The sequence below is a fragment of the Tenrec ecaudatus genome, chromosome 5 (assembly GCF_050624435.1).
Source record: "Tenrec ecaudatus isolate mTenEca1 chromosome 5, mTenEca1.hap1, whole genome shotgun sequence".
NCBI lineage: Eukaryota > Metazoa > Chordata > Mammalia > Afrosoricida > Tenrecidae > Tenrec > Tenrec ecaudatus.
In genome coordinates, this window is record NC_134534.1 from 147486894 (window position 1) to 147505160 (window position 18267).

At 49.3% G+C, this 18267-nt stretch overlaps 1 protein-coding gene across 3 annotated transcripts in view; it reads left to right on the forward strand.

Annotated features, from left to right (window-relative positions):
• The first annotated feature begins 1975 nt into the window (after positions 1-1975).
• HRH1 (histamine receptor H1) overlaps positions 1976-18267 on the forward strand; it is a 129866-nt gene continuing 113574 nt past the window's right edge. For 2 of the 3 annotated variants that reach the window (XM_075550026.1, XM_075550025.1), the window contains exon 1: positions 1976-2094. The gene's annotated coding sequence lies outside the window, so the exon portion shown is untranslated. The remainder of the gene's footprint in view (positions 2095-18267) is intronic. The other variant, XM_075550027.1, reaches the window with a different exon arrangement.

Here is an 18267-nt window from a genome sequence, read left to right on the forward strand (position 1 = left end):
AATAGTTCATCCCCACCCCACTCCTTATACATACCCTGGACTTAGTCTGGGGTATCTCATGAAATCATATCAAAATATTTACCCTGGTTACCTGGGTTTCAAATAATGTCTGACATGCCATTTCTAAAGGCTGGTTTTTCTTAAAATGCTGATCATCATGGGCTTAACAGGCCTAAAAACAGCCTAGGAAGTGAAACTTTGGAGAGGAATTCCAAGTAGCCACAGCTTTGCTGAATTGCGGAAGGGATGGAGTGAAGGGATGGAAGCTGACCCAGTCATTTTCGAGTCTTATTTTTCCTCTTACTCCCGTTAGGCCGCAGCTGTAGGGAGGGCCTTTCTCTTGGCGTTTCTAACAGTTTCTACTGGTGATGATTCAGTTCCAAAGAGCAGTCTTCCAGCAAAACGAAGGGGAAATCACCAGTGAATGGGAAGGTGCTGACCGTGGCGTGGGTTCCAGGTGAGTTCTGGTGATGGCGTTGTGCTGAAGTCTGGCCAGAGGAGTAAACAGAGAATTCTTTGCCACTTTGATGTATAAAGGCCAGAGCTGGTACCCAGGAGGGTCACATGGCCTGCTGGCTATCTTGAATCCACAGTCTCATATCTCTGGGCATCATCATCAGACAGGCTAAGTGGTCCGTAAACTCCCCTTTATGGGGCACTTGTTAAGTCCTTCCCATAAATAACCTCATGGAACTTTCCAAGATTCCCACTGAGATGATAATAGCACCGGAATTATAACTTTGGACCTTGGAGGCAGCCTGCACTGGGTAGATCCTCAGCTCTCTGTACACTAGCTGTGTGCCCTTCAGGAAGTTACTTCACCTCTCTGTGCCCCAGTGTGGTCATCTGTAAAATGGGAGTAAGGATCATTTCTACTTATTCAGGGTGCTGTGAGGACAAAGTACGTGTGTCTGTTCACCCAAGGCGGGGGCAGCTGGAGGCAGCGAGCGAGAGTGAGGAGAGTGTGACAGACTCATAGGACACCAGTGTCCTCACCAGTGTCGTCACAAGGGTTGGTGTCACCCAGAATGGGAAAGCGTAGGGTCACCTACTTCATGGCCCTTCTCTTTTAGTAGACCATACAGGATCCTTAGTAATATTTGTTACCAACTTTAATCATCGAATAATAGCGCGGTTGCTATAGCTGCAAATTGCTTCAATGTAATATTTCCTAGATTGGACAACGACTAACAATAAAATCTATGTTGAATTACATGATTACTAACTTGTTTTTCTCTTTTTTTCCCTGAACTACTACTTCTCAAAAGGTTATTGGTGTTGGCTCATAAACACGACCGACCTCAATCCAAACCCACTCATGAAACTCAAACGCATTGCCACGGAGTGGGTTCTTCTGACTCACACCGACCCCCCAGGACAGGACAGAACTGCTCCCCCCCCCCCCAAGGGTTGCTGCGACCGTAACTCTTGACGGGAGTAGACAGCCTCCTCTTTATCCCGCCAAGTGGCTGGCTGGTGGGTTCCAACCGCCAACCTTGAGATCAACCATCAGCCTAATGTGTATCCCAGACCCCCCACCCCACCCTGTGCTCCTAGCTACCACCACACCGTCGTTAAGCACCGGAGAGCTTGACAGAAGTAGGGATTGGAAAACCAGGTGTGTGATCGCAGCGCGTGCAGCTGAAACCAAGTGGTTGGCTAATGACCACAGCTCTGGCCAGAGCGCGTTAGAAGGTTCACCAAAGTAAATGCCCGCTTGAGCTTTAGTCGCCGGGCTTAGGAAGGATGCGCCTGTGGTTCTCAGCAACCATGACTGGCATGGTCCCGAACCAACATACCTTTCTGCTGGAACACTGCCCCCCAATTTTACAGACCGTCGTCTTGGTGTCGCCCCCTCTGACAGTCGCTCCAGTGTGGTCCATACCGCACCCCCTTCTTAGTGACGCCACTCACTGGTCCCCGCCCTCCCTCCGCAGCTGGCCGCTCCGCCGGGCTCCTCCTCTCGCGCCGGCCTCCCCAATCCGCTAGCTCGGCGTCCCAGCCGCCCAGGCAGCCGGCGCGGCACCGCACCGGAGAGCCTGGCCGCCAGCCGCCACGCCACCAAACTTTCCCGGAGCCGGAGCGGCGGCGCCGGTGAGTCAGAGCCGGGCGCGGGCGAGTGCAGGGGCCCGGGCGGCGCGAGGCTGCTCTCGGGCTGGCTGCGTGGGTCGGACACCCCTTGGGGTGGCTGGAGGCCCCCGGGGACCGCCAGCAGCACGGGGCCGGTGCGCTCGGGGCCCCCAAGACCAACGGCTGGGTAGGACGTGGGAAGCGCGGCTCGTTCGGCGGTCGTAGCTGCTCCCCGCGCCCCAGGGCTCGGGCACCTGTGGCTTCCCGCGGCCCCGAGCGGTGCGACTGTCTCCTCCGAGCCGGGTGGGGACAGTGCCAGCCTGCGGGGTCCCCAGCGCAGCCCAGGCCGGGTCTGACTGCGTTCTATGAGCCGGGCGCTGGGCATCTGGTGCCTCCCTGCATTCTCCTGGTAACTCCGTCGCCGGGCATTTCACCCATTTTACAGTGCAGGAAACTGAGGCACGCCGACGGGAAAGTTATGCCCAGGCCCACCAGTGCCGAAGGGGCCAAGTCGAGTTGGTCGACCCAAGTCACTTTACCCCACCTGTGGGAGCCCCAAGCTCAGCTTGCGCGGGGGTGGGGGTGGAGTGAGGAGCGAATGAACCCCCAGTCTATCGGGCTCGCTCCCGGGGTGCGGTGGGGCGCCGGACCCTTTCCCAGCCGTACCGCGTGAAGCCCCAACGGATGGATGCCACTCACTCCGAGCTGCGCTTTCAGGGCTCGGGGGAGAAGGAGCCACATTCTGGACGTCGCTGTCAGATTTTTGGGAAGACAGCAGGACCTATCGCGCCGCCACTCCCTCCCTGAGGGAGCGTCCCTCGCCCGCACCCAGCCGCCTAGAGCTGATCCCATTGTGTGCCGATCCCGCCTAGACCTGATCCCATTCTGTGCAGATCCCGCCTAGACCTGATCCCATTCTGTGCGGATCCCGCGACCTGACGAAGACACTGCCCTGGGGCTACTGTGTGAGTCAGGTCGGTGGCCGCAAGGTGGTTGAGAAATTCATTTGCTAGACCCCATGTCTAAAGCACAGAGAGGGCTGTCTCCAGAGAAGGAAGGGAAGGGGAATTGAGGGCCTGACAAGGAGGGGGTTGATACTTCACTCAGGAGGAGCCAGCAGAGGTTAGAGAAAGGTGCTGGCAAGATCAGGGCATTGTACGATGCTATCTCCCTTTCGTACTCAGCAGCCTGCCAGGTTGAAGCTGTTAGCACTACCCCTGCCCATTGAAGCTCAGAGAGGTTAAGTCACTTGCCTGAGGTTGCCCAGCTGGTCTATGGCAGAGCTGGGATTTGAGCTCTTGTTCTTGCCTCGATTGTCCAGATTATTCATGACATTCGGCTACAAAGGAGATCTGAAGTCCCTCTGTGCTTGTGACTGGCAGCCACAAAGGGGAAGATAATAGGGATGCCAGGCAACAGGGTCCCTGAGGGCTCCCCATTGGCTCTGTGGGTCTCCTGCTGCTGAGTGGGCTATCACTCACAGGAGTGCCAGACAGCCCTACATAAAGACCCTAATAAGATTTGGGGTTGGCACATGTCCCACACATTCGAGCCATGACTGCCCTACTCTCTCAAGATGTAATTTCCCTTGGTGGACGGAGACGTCTGGGGAAAGAGGGCAGGTGATTACTGGTACCATTTTCAAGTGTGGCGGAGGTTTTTGCAGTCAGGATACAGCTGGGCACTGCCTAACTATGATGGCATTGCTGGAAGCTGGGGCTGCTTTGGGAAGAGTTTAGACAGTTCTTGGCTGGGAGTGGTCCCCCTCCAGACCCAGCTGAATGACTGAGGAAGAGGGAGCTGGACCTCTCCCACATTCTGTGACTGCCTAGAAGATACAGTGTGGTCTTCACAGAAGGTGAATACGAACGAAAGAGATTAAAAGTGTGGGTTCTGGGGCTCACCTGCCTGGCACTGTCACTTTTGCTCTTGGGAGCCTGGGATGAGTTGCTGTACTTCCCAATTCCTCAGTTGCCTCAGGTATAGAGTGAAGGTTCTCACAGCACCCTCTTCACTGGCTCTGCAGCCTGGTGGCGCAATGGGTTACACAACGGGCTGGCTGCTAACCGCAGGGTCGGCGGTTTGAAACTCCCAGCCTCTCTGTGTAAGAAAGATGAGGCTTTTTACTTTCGTAGAGATGCACAGTCTCAGAAACCCATGGGGCAGATTTACTCTGTCGTCTAGGGTTGCTATGGTCAGAATCAACTCTGCCGCAGCAAGTCTTTGCTGAGGGACCTAAATGCATTCGTGTGCAAATACTACTCAGAACAGCATCATGTGATACATAAGAGCTAGCTGCTATTATGACGCTTTGTCTAGACCTGGAGCCTGACTCGGAGGGACAACACTGGTGCTGCGAGGAGAGCACGGTGCCTGGGCAGATGTGCTTGAGAAATTGGTTTGGTAGACCCTGTGTCTCAAGCACAGAGTGGGTTCTCTCTGGAGCAGGAACGGACCTTGGGGGTCTCACGGGGGTCAGATTGAATGGCTCACTCTTGGCTTTTATCCTGGGGCAGCGGCAGCCAGCAGAGGCTAGACCAGCATTGTTAGTGCAGATGTCTTTAAGTTGCTGGTACTCTGGTAGGCAGTCGGCAAATGCTGCCTCTTTCACCACAATTATTGTGAGCAACCTTGATGCTTCATGCTGCAGCTTGAACTTGGTATTCTGACTTGGAGAAGCAATGTTGGATGAGCAGATATTGTGTGAGGTACAGCTAGAATGGTCGGGGTGGGCCAGGGCTTGACTTGTTCTTCAGTGAAACTCCAGGTGGGATAAACTGGAGAATGACTCCTCCATTTCTTGGGTCGCTACGGGGTGAGGGGGGGTCTCTTGATGACCATGGCTCGACAGGACCTGGTTTTGACTTTTGTTGCGCTCAGTCTGCCCAGAGCCGCCTTGTGCCCATCAAAGCAAAGGGGTCCACAGAGCACACCCCTCTGCTGACTTTCAGAAAGCGCTGGTCTTGGGGAGTGTTTTGCTCATCGTTCAGGTAGGGAGGACTCATCTTGAGATCTGAACTTTTTACATGGTTTCCAGAAAGACAGCATGATGGAGTACAAAAAGGAGAACTCGCTCTGGATTCCAACCCTGACTTTGAGATGAGTGACCTTGGGGCCTCTTTCCTTACCTGCAAAGTGGTCATTAATCAGAGTTGCCAGTACCTGTTTCTCAAGATTGATGCTAGGATGGAAAAGCAAAGAAAAGAAGGTTGGGGGGCGGCGCGGGGAAGTCGATAGTATAAATGGTAAAGAATTCCATGCAATTGTAAGTAATTTTCATTAGTATTCAGGCTGGGCATTAGCTGTAATTGCTGCTGATCCAAGACGTTTTAGCCAAAAGAATACCTGGCAGAGGATCATTCAAGTCCCAGTCACCTGCTGCCCTCCCTTTCAACAATGACGATAAGCATTTCTGAATCTCGGGATGCAATTATAATACAGCTCCCGTATCTTATTTGTAAGTGACTCACTTCTGCCATTACTGGTGGCAGAGGACTAAGATGCACACTCGTCGGTCGGGAACAATGCCACGAGTGTGTGTGTGTGTGTGTGTGTGTGTGTGTGTGTATGTGTGACGGTTTAGAATGCCTCGCCTCTTTTATGCATTCATCCTCTCTGCTGTAATTCTCCAGCGATAATGCATGAGGATCACATGGGCAAGGATCGAAGCTGACAGCTCTCAATTTGTGCCGCAGCCTGGTTGGTGAGACCCATTGAAACTAGCTGCTGGTGGCAGAATGTGTGTAGGAAACTGTTACATCACAGCAGAGAGGACGGAGCTGAGGAGATTGAAGGGGGCCTTCCTGGTAGTGGCTAAAGGCATGATCTCTGGTTTCTCATAGATTTGTGTTTGAATTTTTGTCCTGCCTGCTTGTTAGGTTTGAGAACTTAGATTGTTGGAGGAGTTTGTTTTTCTCTTTCCCACACTGAAATGTAAAGTGCTAATAGAGCAAAGGCCATGTGTATCTTATTGACCAGAGTACCACAGGTTTTAGCACCTAGCAGCTAGGGGTAGTGGTGTCACAGTGGTGACATTCTCACCTTCCCTGTAGGAGACCTGGGCTGGAATACCAGCCAGTGCACCCGCAATGCAACCTCCACCGCCTGTCACTGGAGGCTTGGGTGTTGCTATGATGTTGAACGGGTTTCAGTAGAGCTTTTGGACTAAGGCAGGCTTTAAAAAAAAAAAAAAGCTTGGTGATCTGCTTCCAAAACTCAGCCAATGAAAATCCTCTGGATCACAATAATCTGGTCTCGTTCATGGGATCACCATGAGGTAGGGATGACCCAATAGCAGCTACAGAGCAGGCATTTAGAAAGGTTGAATGAATGGCTATATGAATGCCAAGTCGCTTGATTGAGCCTGAAATTTCTCACCTGTAAAATGGAGTTAATATAGCACCTACCTAGTAGGTCATTGATACAATTGAATGAGGAAATGTTATGCACAGAATAAGCACTCAGCAGTGCCCTTGACAAATTGACAGGCAGAAACAAGGATGCACCTGGCATCTAATCTGGACGAGAGAACTTTTTCCCCACCCTTAGACCAAACAAGGTGTGATAATACTAATGGAAGAATCTCTTGTATCTATACAGCCCCATAAAATGCTTCTGTGTCCATTGGCTCCTAACAATTAGACAAGAATGGCTACCCCTGTTTAACAGGTGAGGAAGCTGAGATTCAGAGGGCTTAATGGATTGTCTCGGTTTAGAAGCAGCAGGAGGTAGGAGAATATGAACCAGATATTTGCTCTGATTCCAAACCCCGGCTGTTACCCCAGAGCTCTTACGACCTTCTAGAGCAGTGGTTCTCAACTTGTGGGTCATGACCCCTTTGGGGTCACCTGATTCATAACACTACCAAAATTACAGTTGTGAAGTAGTAACAAAAATAATTGTATGGTTGTGGGGTGGGGTCACCTCAGCATGAGGAACTGTATTAAAGGGTGGCGGCATTAGGAAGGTTGGGAACCACTGCTCTAGAGGGACATGGGTGCAGTGCAACACTTCCATGCGCATTGTCTCTCTTCATTGTTTAGGGCACCTGTAACATCTCATGGCTCCGGTTCCTAACTTTCTCCTGGAGGTCTTACACATTGTTTGTTAGCCTGCTATATCCCTAGTCACTTGGTAGTTTGTATGATATTAAACATGGCATAGATATATCTATTTGATTTTACTTTAGTTCATTTATTTTGAACAGTTTCATTGACATACAATTCACATACCATACATTAGCATATATTTCCATAGTTCAGTCACATTCATAAGAGTTGTGCAACTATCACCACAATCGATTCCAGAGCATTTCATCTTCCTTGTGCTCGTTGTTAGCTAACCATTTCCCGACAACCTCCCTACCATGTCCTTTTGAAATTATTAATCCAGTTGTTGCAACAGGTTTATATACAGGGAATCACGCAAAATCAAAACGCAACACAATGGCTCACCAGCAATGACAGAACGAAACAGAGAACAACCTCAGTCAAAAACAAAGTAGGAGATATTAAGAAGAGGGAGATCAAGTGATAGTGTCACATCTTGACATAACCAAAGCTGCAGTAATCTGTCCTACAATGTACTCTCTGCTAACAAGGCCCTTCTCATTCCTGGTCTGCATTCAGTGGGGATTCAACAGAGGCTCGAGCCATGTAGGGGACCCTGCCTGCGAATGGGTTTTCACTGTCATTTATGCTCCCTGCCACCAAGTGGAGTTAAACTCACAGTGACCCTATAGATCAGGATAGAACCGCCCCTGGGGGATAAAATTGTAACTCTTTAAAAAAATAATTTTATTAGGGGCTCATACAACTCACCACAATCCATACATACATCAATTGTGTAAAGCACATTTGTACATTCATTTCCCTCATTATCAAAACATTTGCTCTCCACTTAAGCCCCTGGCATCAGCTTCTCATTTTTCCCCCTCTTTCCCCACTCCCCCCTCTCTCATGAACCCATGATAATTTCTAAATTATTTTGTCATATCGTACACTGTTTGACGTCTCCCTTCACTTACTTTTTTTTTGTCTGTCCCCCAGGGAGGAGGTTATATGTAGACCCTTGTAATCGGTTCCCCCTTTCCATCCCACCCTCCCTCCACTCTCCCGGTATCATCACTCTCACCAGGATGGTCCTGAAGGGGTCATCTGCCCTGGATTCCCTGTGTTTCCAGTTGCTATCTGTACCAGTGTACCTCCTCTGGTCTAACCAGATTTGTAAGGTAGAATTGGATCATGAAAACTGTAACTCTTTATGGGTAGAAAGCCGCCTCATTCTCCCATGGAGTGGCTAGAGGTTTCAAATTACTGACCTTTCAGTTACTAGACCAATTGCCTTCTACAAACCAGGTGTTTGGAATTTAAGCTCTAATACCATTCCCTCCTCTGGGTTTGGATTTCATTATTTACAATCCGTGTGTCTTGGTTACTTTGAGAGAGAGGTGTTTGAATTTTGCATATGGATTTTACAGCCATAAAGTAAAAAGTTACTTGTAGATTGTTTGGGATAACCTGTTTATATGATTGTTAATCAAATCCACACTGCTACTGAGTCCATTCTGAATCACAGGGTTTCCAACGCTATCCATCTTTCCAGGAGCAGGTAACCTCATCTTTCTCTCACCAGCAGCTGGTGGGCTTGCCCCTTGGCCTTGAGATTAGCAGTACAAAGCTTACCCAATTTTATTGTCAAACAAGCAACAACTCCAACTCACTGCCGTTGAGTCAATTCTGACTCATAGCGACCCTATCGGACAGGGGAGAATGGCACCTGTGAGTTTCCAAGACTGTGACCCTTTACGGGAGAATGATTGTTGTAATTGAAAACAACAGTTCTGCTTTTTCATCTCTGATCTTTTGATTCATTCTCCCTCTCCCTTTTTTTCTTGCCTTCTTGCCAGGCCTGAGCTCTAAGTGATACATTGATGAAGGTGTGGTGCTGATTTTTTGTCTTTTTCGAGTCTGGTGGAGAAGCTGTTCATATCTGACTACTACTAGCCTGTAAGGTTTCTTCCAGAAGGAACCCTGGTGGGGTGATGGGGTGATGAGTGGGCTGCTAAATGCAAGGTCATCAGTTTGACACCAGCAGCCACTCAAAAGGAAAGAGTTCCCTACAGTCCTGGAAACCCACTGGGCACTCCTGCTCCGTCCTATAGGGTCAGAATCGACTATAGGAGTCAGAATCGACTCCGTGGCAGTGCATTTATTTCTGGGAGATATGCTCTTTGCCAGATGAAAGAAACTCCTTTCTAGGTCCATCTGCTATGTGTTTCTTTTCTTTTTAGTTAAAAAAAATGTAAGGCAGCATTTTATGATATACTTTTGTTTCTGCATCTGCTGAAATGATCACCTGGATTTTCCTTTTCAATGTTCATATGGCATGATGCATTGACGTTTGCATTTCTGGATTAAGTGTGGTTTCTAGCATCTTTAGGGTCCCTGGTGGCTCACCTGGTCTGTGCTTATCAAACCCGCCCACTGGCACCATGGAAGACAGGCTAGGCAACCGGCCTTCCTATAGATGCCAGTCCATCGATTCCTCTGGAATCGTTCTACTCTGACACGCGTGGGTTCTCCATGAGTTAGTATTGCCTTAATAACAACAGACCTTTGACTTGGGTAGCCTTTGTGTTGCCAGATTATATTTGCTAGCTATTTTGTTTCGGGCCTTAACATCTTGTTACAGATGTCTGACATCTTTGTTTCTGAGCGAGATCCCCTCTTCATCGTCTGTGGTTTTACTTTACGCTGCTCTCAAGTGAAGTGGGCCCTGCTCCCACTTGGTCTCTCTGCTGGAGAGATTGTGCTCTTTCCAACATGTCTGATGAAACCAGGCAGTGAGCCCTCTGGGGTTGGGAGTTAAAGGGGAAGGCAGGCCCCACAGCTGGTTTCAGCTCACTTCTAGAAGGAATTCCCTCGCAAAGAAAGTTGTGAATGTGATGCTGCCCACATTGTAGAGAAGGGGCAGTGGTGAGGGTTCCTGCAGTCAGTGGTCCTGGAGGAAGGACAGCTCAGCACAGGGCAAACCTCCTGTGTCTCCATTGGCAATTCCCCATCCAGCGGTAGGAGAGGTTTGCTTTCTCTCTGTCTGAGTCTGTGGAACCCCTGCTTCCCTGAAGCCCACATTTCCTCTCACTAATCCTGATCCTCTTCCTGCCAGGGGAGCTAGACTTGGTGAGCTTCTAAGCAGGAACCTTCTCTCAGGCCTCTTTGAAGAATTTGCCAAGCATTGTGCTGACTTGAATCATCTCTCTTAATCCCCAGAAGACTCTTTGGAGGTCATTGCTATCCTCCCCCTTCTTCAGGTTAGAAAACAAAGTTTCTGCTTAGCACTGGTCTAATGGTTTCACGTTTGACATCACATCATCACTCTCTGACCTCCTTGTGTTTTCGGTAATATAAAACAAACAAAAATCAGCCATGGTGGGCGGGGATCGAAATTGGTTTTCTATTAAATATTTAGGAACCTGGGTAGCTCAGTGGGTTGAGCTTTAGGCTCATTAAAAGATGGGCAGTTCAAACCCACCAACCACCCCATAGGAGAAAAGTGAGGCTGTCTGCCCGCCACAAAGATTTATGGTCTTGGAAACATTAAGGAGAGTTCTACGGTGGCCTGTGGGACCACTAAGCATTGGGGTCAACCCGGTGATAGTGGGCTTGGGGCTTTATCACATAGCTAACCAATTATCCCCATTCCTTTCTCACCACCTTCCTTTTCTCTGCCACTCGGATCCGATGCTCACTTGTCTCACCGCTCAGTGGGCAGCGTCATAGCACCGCACAGCAGCTAGGGGCCCTGTCCACGTGGCTCTCTGGGTGGTGGCCTGCCATACAACCTCAAGACTCTTGTTTGTAGCGGAGGCTCCTTTAAATTCCCTTTCTGGTCTGTTGGACCATCTGCTGATTCTAGTTTCTATCAGACGGGGCTTCAAGGGAAAAACAAATGGCTTCCTGAGACTATATTATTGGGAAGAATTGTATGAAGGGATTCTTTTCGAAGATGGGTGGCTAGCTGTGGGGAAACCAGCCGAGCATAGGGCAGTGTTCGAGGATGACACAGCCTGAAGGCACAGGAAGGGAGCACGTCTTGAAAGCTGCAGAGAACTGGGGGAAGGATGAGGAGCGGTCAGCTCACAGTGACCTACTGGGGAAGGAGCTGGGGAAATAAGAGCAGCCATACTTCTCCTGCCAAACTCACCCAGGAGCTGGAGGGCGAGGGGACCTTCCAGCCTCCCGGAGCACAGAGCATGTGAATCTGGAGGTGCAAACTGAAACTACGTAGCCCTCCATGGTGCTGTGCGGATTTGATTATTATTTTTATAGTGGATGTAGTAATAGCTGTTAAGAACATTTCTTGCCCTGCTTCACTCCTTTTCTTCTCTGTCTTCCCCCTCCTCCTCCTCCTTTCTTTCTTCTCAAACCTTTCCAGGCACTTTTCATTCAGTTTATTCTTTCAACAACAACAACAACAACAACAAAAAAACACCACCACCTTTTTTTTTTTTTTTTTTTTTAACCAGCTAGCTGGCTTTTTTCAGTTCCTGGAAAGAACCGCTAATTGTCATTGGATAAATCCTTCTACCTCTCACCCTTGTGAGATGCACTTTTATCACCAGCTGACACTTGTGGTTTGAAGTATCTGCTAACAGAATGGTGCCTTTTCCCTGTTCTCCTGTCCACGTGAGTGATTAGCCAAGCATGGGCCACTGGGCGTTACTTTCAGCCTCCTGAGAGAAAGGGTGGGCCAAACAATTACCGTATATATTCGAGTATAAGCTGACCCAAATATCAGCAGAGGCACCTAATTTTACCACAAAAACTGAATTGAAAATGTACCGGAAAACTCGGCTTATACTCGAGTAGATAGGTAAGTATAGTCTGTTTAAACTTTTCCAGAGTGCCTTGCAAGACAGGCCTGGTGATCTGCTTCCAAAAGATCACAGCTTTGAAAACCCAATGGAGAAGTTTCACTCTGCGTACTCAGGGTTGCTGGGTCAGAATAGACTCCATGGCAGTGGTTCTCAACCTGTGGGTCATGACCCCTTTGGGGGTTGAATGACCCTTTCCCACGGGTCGCCTTATTCATAACAGCAGCAAAATGACAGTGATGAAGTAGCAACAAAAATAATTTTATGGTTGGGGGTCACCACCACATGAGGAATTGCATGAAAGGGTCTCGGCATTAGGAAGGTTGAGAACCACTGCTCTATGGTAATCAAGGACACCAATAACAGGAATTCTGCATTTAACTGCGACCACCACAATCTTACTTTACAAAGTCATGTGAGGCAGAAACACACAAATGTGTCTATGTATACTCCATTCTATAAATGCCATTTAGACAGTCTGTTTCATTATGATACCATGCTTCAAACAGATAAATATATGGATTTCTTTGTCCCCAAGGAACACATGTTCCAAAACAAATCCCACTGGTTTTGGAATTGTATTAAATCTGTACATTAATATCGAAGTCGTTTATACTTCACACCTGCCTCCTGTTGTTTGCATTTTCTGCATAAAGATGTTTTCTCCCATGTGGACTGCCTCGGGGCAGGCTGCATTGCTCTGTGCTGGAGCCCCACCCAGCCACCCACCACTGCCCCAGGTCAGAGTCTTTGACAAATGCTTGGAAGCAAGTGGGTTTGGTGGCAAAAGTTGGGGTGTCAGAGTCTTGACCAGATCATGATGTCTCTGTGGGTCAGTATATATCTCTATGGGCCTAGCGAAAGCATATTAACCTCAGTTTCCTCACCCATAAAAGGAAGCTAACCATACTTATTTCACTTGTACATGTGTGTTGACATTTGCTGCAAATATTTCCATGAGTGTGGTGGAATATACAGGAGACAGAGTTATGGAAACTAACACCGGGAGGGAATCAGCTTCTGGGCCAGAGGCTTTCAGGGCCATAGTCTCAGGGCACAGCCAGGTCTCCACAAAGACACCCCCTCCTTTGGTGAGGCTGAGTGGGGACTTGAGAGCTTGTTTGTGGCACCTCTAAGGTGCAACAATTGATCTCTCCCTGTTTGGAGGAAAGATGAATGATGACAAAGACACATGGAAAATAATAATACTCACCTCACGGGGTATTATTGAGAAGCCCTTACCCCAGGTCTTGCACAGGCTCGTGCTTTCCCAAATTGAGGATTCAAAGTCTTCTCCTGGTGAGGACCACTGTTTTGAATTGGTTCCCCCACCCCCAAATCCAGTCACTCTCCGTTACTTGTCTGCAGAGCCAGCACCTCATCTACCTAGTTTGCCTGCAAGTCTTCACTGGCACCTAGTAGGTGCTGACTGATTGAGCGGAGGAAATAAGGTAACTCCTCCCTCCATCCTTCTGTGTTCCTGGGGCCTCCACTGTCAATGGCAGCGAAGATCTCAACTGGGGAGGCTGGATACTTAATTCCGTGCTGGGCTCTTGATAGCTCTGCCTCAGAACGTTGACAGAGCTGCATTTTGAAAGGATAAGAAACAGCAAGCAAGCAGGAGCACTCCCTGTTGTACTATCAGGAGTGGAAGAAATATTTGTTAGCCATTTATTGATTGGTTCTCACAACACCCTGCCCCTGCTTGCCTGAGGCACCGAGAGGCTCCATTAGCAAGTGAGGAACCCTGGACAGGGCTCCCTCCACTGGCTTCTCCTACTGGGGGGGGGGGGGGCGGTGAATTGCCAATTAATAGCTCTCCTTTGACCTGCCTGCATTCAGAACCAACTGACAACTAAGCTGGAAAAACATGACAGCTGGGAGATAGAATATCCCTCCCAGGACTGGCAGTGCCCCCATGCTTGTGGCCAGAATCGCATGGCTCCCCACACAGGTACTTTCTGGTAGGGAGCTGGGCAGGGTAAGACCCCCTGCAGAGGTGCAGGCTGGCTGGGGAATGACAGAAAAGAGGATGAGTTATCTTTGTTTCCCCCTCTAACCTGCACACAGGCACATCACACTGAGGGGTGGGAGTGAGGACGGGAGAGGGATGGTTCCCTCCTCCCTCCACTGGCATTGCCCTTTGGGGGGCATGATCTCCAGAAAGCCTGCTTATTATCTGCCCCAACAGAGTAGGAAAGGGACTGTCACCCACTGAGAAGGCACTCAGAGCCAGGGGTTTTCATTCTGTCGCCCAGACTCCTCAACTGCCCGAAGTATTAGCTGTTGTTAGTTGCCATCCGTTTGGCTTAACCCACGACGATCCTGTGTCCAACGGAATGAACTGCAGCACCATCTTCTCCATCGTTGAAATGCTGAAGTCCATAGCAGTCTTTCCGTGTTTTGAGAACTTTTCAACCCAGAGGGCTCATCTTCCAGCCCTTTATTAGACAAGGTTCTGCCGGGAGCCATAGAGTCATCACTGACCTGATTTTCTTCCTAGTCTGTCTTAGTCTGGAGGCTCCACTGACACCTCTCCACTGTGGGTGATCCTGCTGGTGTTTTGTAGAGCAATGACATAGCTTCCAGTATTACAGGAGGACAAACCGACAGGCATTAGTATCCCTGTTCTGTGTGGGAACGCCAAGATGAGTGGACCTGAGAGACCAATAAAGAGGCACTTAGCAGCCTCCAGATGGGGAGAAATGGACAGGTTGGATAATCTTTTAGAAGCCAGGGGATTTGGCAGGTGTTGGCAGTGGTGGGGTTTGGTGTGGGTGTTATTACAGAACAGTGTTAAAACAGTGCCCCCAGGTAACTTGTGGGTTTTTATTTCATTTAGTTTATTTATTTGTTCGTTTGTTTGCACTTTGGGTAGAGTAGGTGTTAACTCTCCTGGGCAAAGATTATTCAAAGAATTAAGAGTTCCACAGGCTCCTCATCGGCACATCTCTGAAACAGAAATTGATAAGCTCTCACTCTTAATCAGCAGTGCTAGTTGGAGCCGCTTAGAGAGAATTAAAGCGTTCGGGGAGAAAGGAAAATCCTCGATCCTGGATCTGTAAGTGGTCCTATAGGACAGGAGGTTCTGAGTCCCCTCCTATCTCCTTCCTCCCCCCACTATTACCTTATAGGTGGCAGTTGCTACACTCCAGAGCCTAGACCACCTACCACTTCCCTGTGCATCCCCACTGCACTGGCCACCTGTGACTCTTGGAACCCAGCCTGTCCTTAGACCTCCTAGTTCCCTGGGGTCTCACTCCCAACCGAAGAACCCAATCCCACCAGGTCCCTGCTCCAAACCCAGCAATGCCCCCTGCAGCCACAAAACAAGATGAAACCCGAGCTGCACCCCCTGAAAAGATGAGTGTGGTAAATGGAGTAGTCAATGAGTTCGTGGCAGCATAGCCCTGACCATCCAAGCAGGCATCGTAAGTCAGGTGAAGTCTGAACTCTAAGACCCAACTTACTAGCTGTGTGCTCAGGAGCAAGTTCTTAACTCCTGGATTCCTCACCTATAAAGTGGGAAGGAGAATAGTGCCATCCACAGAGGGTTGTCCTGGAGACTGAGGAAGTTAATATCTGTAGAGCACTTAGTCCAGTGCCCAGTCGGGTTTCAAGCCCATGGGTGAGATGGTCAGTTGGAGCTTTCTCCTGGTTCACTTAGCTGCAGGATCTGCAGCAACACCACAGGCTGCAAAGGCAGGTGAATCTAAGGTCAGCAAGTCAGGCTTGTGGTTGGGAGGATGAATGAATTCAAGGTTGGTTGGTCAGCTAGCAGGCCACTGATGGCTCCTGAGATCAGCAGGCATTATGGCAGGCTGTTGGCAAGTCCAAAGAACTGGAGGTCAATGAGCCAGACACGGAATCCAGACCCAGTAACAAGCGGGCAAGCTTCCCACAGTGTCCTCTTCTATCAGAACCGGGCTGCACCCTGGCAGAAACCTCTTTTCAACTGTATCAGGGCTGTGACCTGCATGAGGCATTGCATTCCACTCTACTCTTCCGACAAAGTCTATCATGGACTTGACGAGATCATGCGGACTCCGTAGACCTCTACTGCCAAACCACCGAGAACCAAGAAAACCCAGCTATCGCCATAAGCATCTGGTTTATCTTCCCCTTTCATCGCCAGACTGTTCAAGAGAAGGAAATGCATGGTGTGCTTATGCTGTTTGTTTGCTTCTAGAAGTCTCCTTGCTGACAAAGATCAGTAATTTCCTCCTCCCATCTTCATGCTTTCTCAGTCACACAGGGCCACAAATGTAGAGTGTACTGTGCATTCCAACACCTGGCTCCTACTAGAATGCCAGCTTCTCCCTTCACTGGAACTTACTTCACCCTGGCGCCTGTATTGAGTCCTGAATCCAGGCATACACAAGGGACAGCCTTGGCTAGGTCAGGCACAGACAGGACTTCTGGCCTGCAGAAGGCAAACTTCTCACTAGGCCTGAGCCAAACCCCGCTTGCCAAGCCACAGTGCCCACCTCAGGGCAAGGTTCAGGAAGGTAAAACAGGACTGAGTCTGTGCATGAGAATGGTGCACCTACTGTGTGCTGGGGATGCCACAGAAGACAGGTTACAGGAAGGAGACAGATATTAAGACAAGCAACCATAATGAAAGGGGGTGGGATGTGTGTGGGGGAGGTTGGCAGGAGGCAATTTGGCCTTTGTTCTTAATTAACATCATATCACATGCTAATGAGTGGGGACTGAAGGACCACTGAGGGCCTGATGTTGACTAAGCCCCAAGAAGCATGATGTCATCTATCCTGGCCACATGGAGAAGCCGCTTTGAGTCCTGAACCTTATGACTCAGTTGAGATTCCTGGTTAGCAAGTACTTCTGCTCTCAGGAGGATAGCATGCCTCCGTGGGATGTGGAAACTATGCTGGAATCCCTCCCAGACCTCACATTATGTATGGCTCTCTGGGAGTCCTTTCCAGCTGTAATAGATGTGTACTCAGGAGGGCCTAGGGTTTTGTGAGGGAGTCTGGTGAATTACAGAACCCAAAGGGGCTGTGAGAGCCAGCAGGTGCCGGCATCTGCCTTATTTAAAAGATGGAGTCCTTCTAAGATATGAGAGCTGACCTAGTTCCTGGTGGCTACGGTCAGAGAAGGGCTGCATGGGCAGCTGGTCTGAAGGACTAGCTGTTCCTCTCACTTGGGAGCTCTGAGTCAGCTCTAGGCAAAACAGGACCGAGTCTGTGCATGAGAATGGTGCACCGTGTGTGTGTGTGTGTGTGTGTGTGTGTGTGTGTGTGTGTGTGAGAGAGAGAGAGAGAGAGACAGAGACAGAGAGACAGAGCTGCAAGACAGCTGCCAGTGAGCATGGAGAAGGAGGTAAGAAGTGGTCTCATCTCCACACTTGGAGAATTACTGCCATCCTGACCCTCACCACGAAGTTAGCAAGGAAGGTGGGCTTGGCTTTGCCCCATACTCGGCGCAGATGTTCTCAGCTAGGCAGAATCACAGTGCCCAGGTAAGTTAAGTGACTTGCTACAGGTCACACAGCTAAGAAGTAGCCCAGCTGGGATTTGAACTCAGACCCTCTGACCCCTTTCCACCTTGCTACAAAACCACTCTAGGCATGATGCCAATTGCCTGAAGCACTTTTGGAAATGGCTGTTAGGTCACTTGCTCACCTGCATCCATTCGGCCTGGCAGCCTATGAATGTAAAGCAGGTGTCTTCACTGGACCCTTCCTCGGAGTTCCAGGCCGGCTTGCAGGAAGAAGAGCCACAAAGCTAATCCTCGGGCTTCTTCCTGTTTTAAATTGTGGTTTTAAAAAAAGCATATAATAAAACATACCCTACGTCGGTTTTGCATTTTTACACGTCTAGTTCTGTGACATTGATTCTACTCATCATGTTGTGCAACCAAACTCATTCCAGGTGATTCCATGATCTTAACAGAAACTCAGTGCCCCCTAAGCAGTAACACACACACCCTCATTCCCCTCCCTCTCACACCCAATTCCCACAGATACACTCCAAGCATTTGCCTCTTGTGGACCTTTCATAGACAGCTGGGATCATCCAATATTCGTCTGTGTGACTGGCTGACTTTAGTCGGTGTGATGTTGTCAAGGGTTACCTATGCTGTCACCTGTATCATCTTTGGATTTCTGATGTTAAGAGCTGAAAAACATGCATTTTTTGGGTCTCCCTTCCTGCTATAGGCAGGGACACGGACACACACACACACACACACACACACACACACACAGAAGGAAAAAAAATCACATGGACATTTAGTAATTACAGACTGAAGCAGAAACCTGGAGTGAGATAGGATGTAGCTGTCCAGGGTTTGGAGCTGGT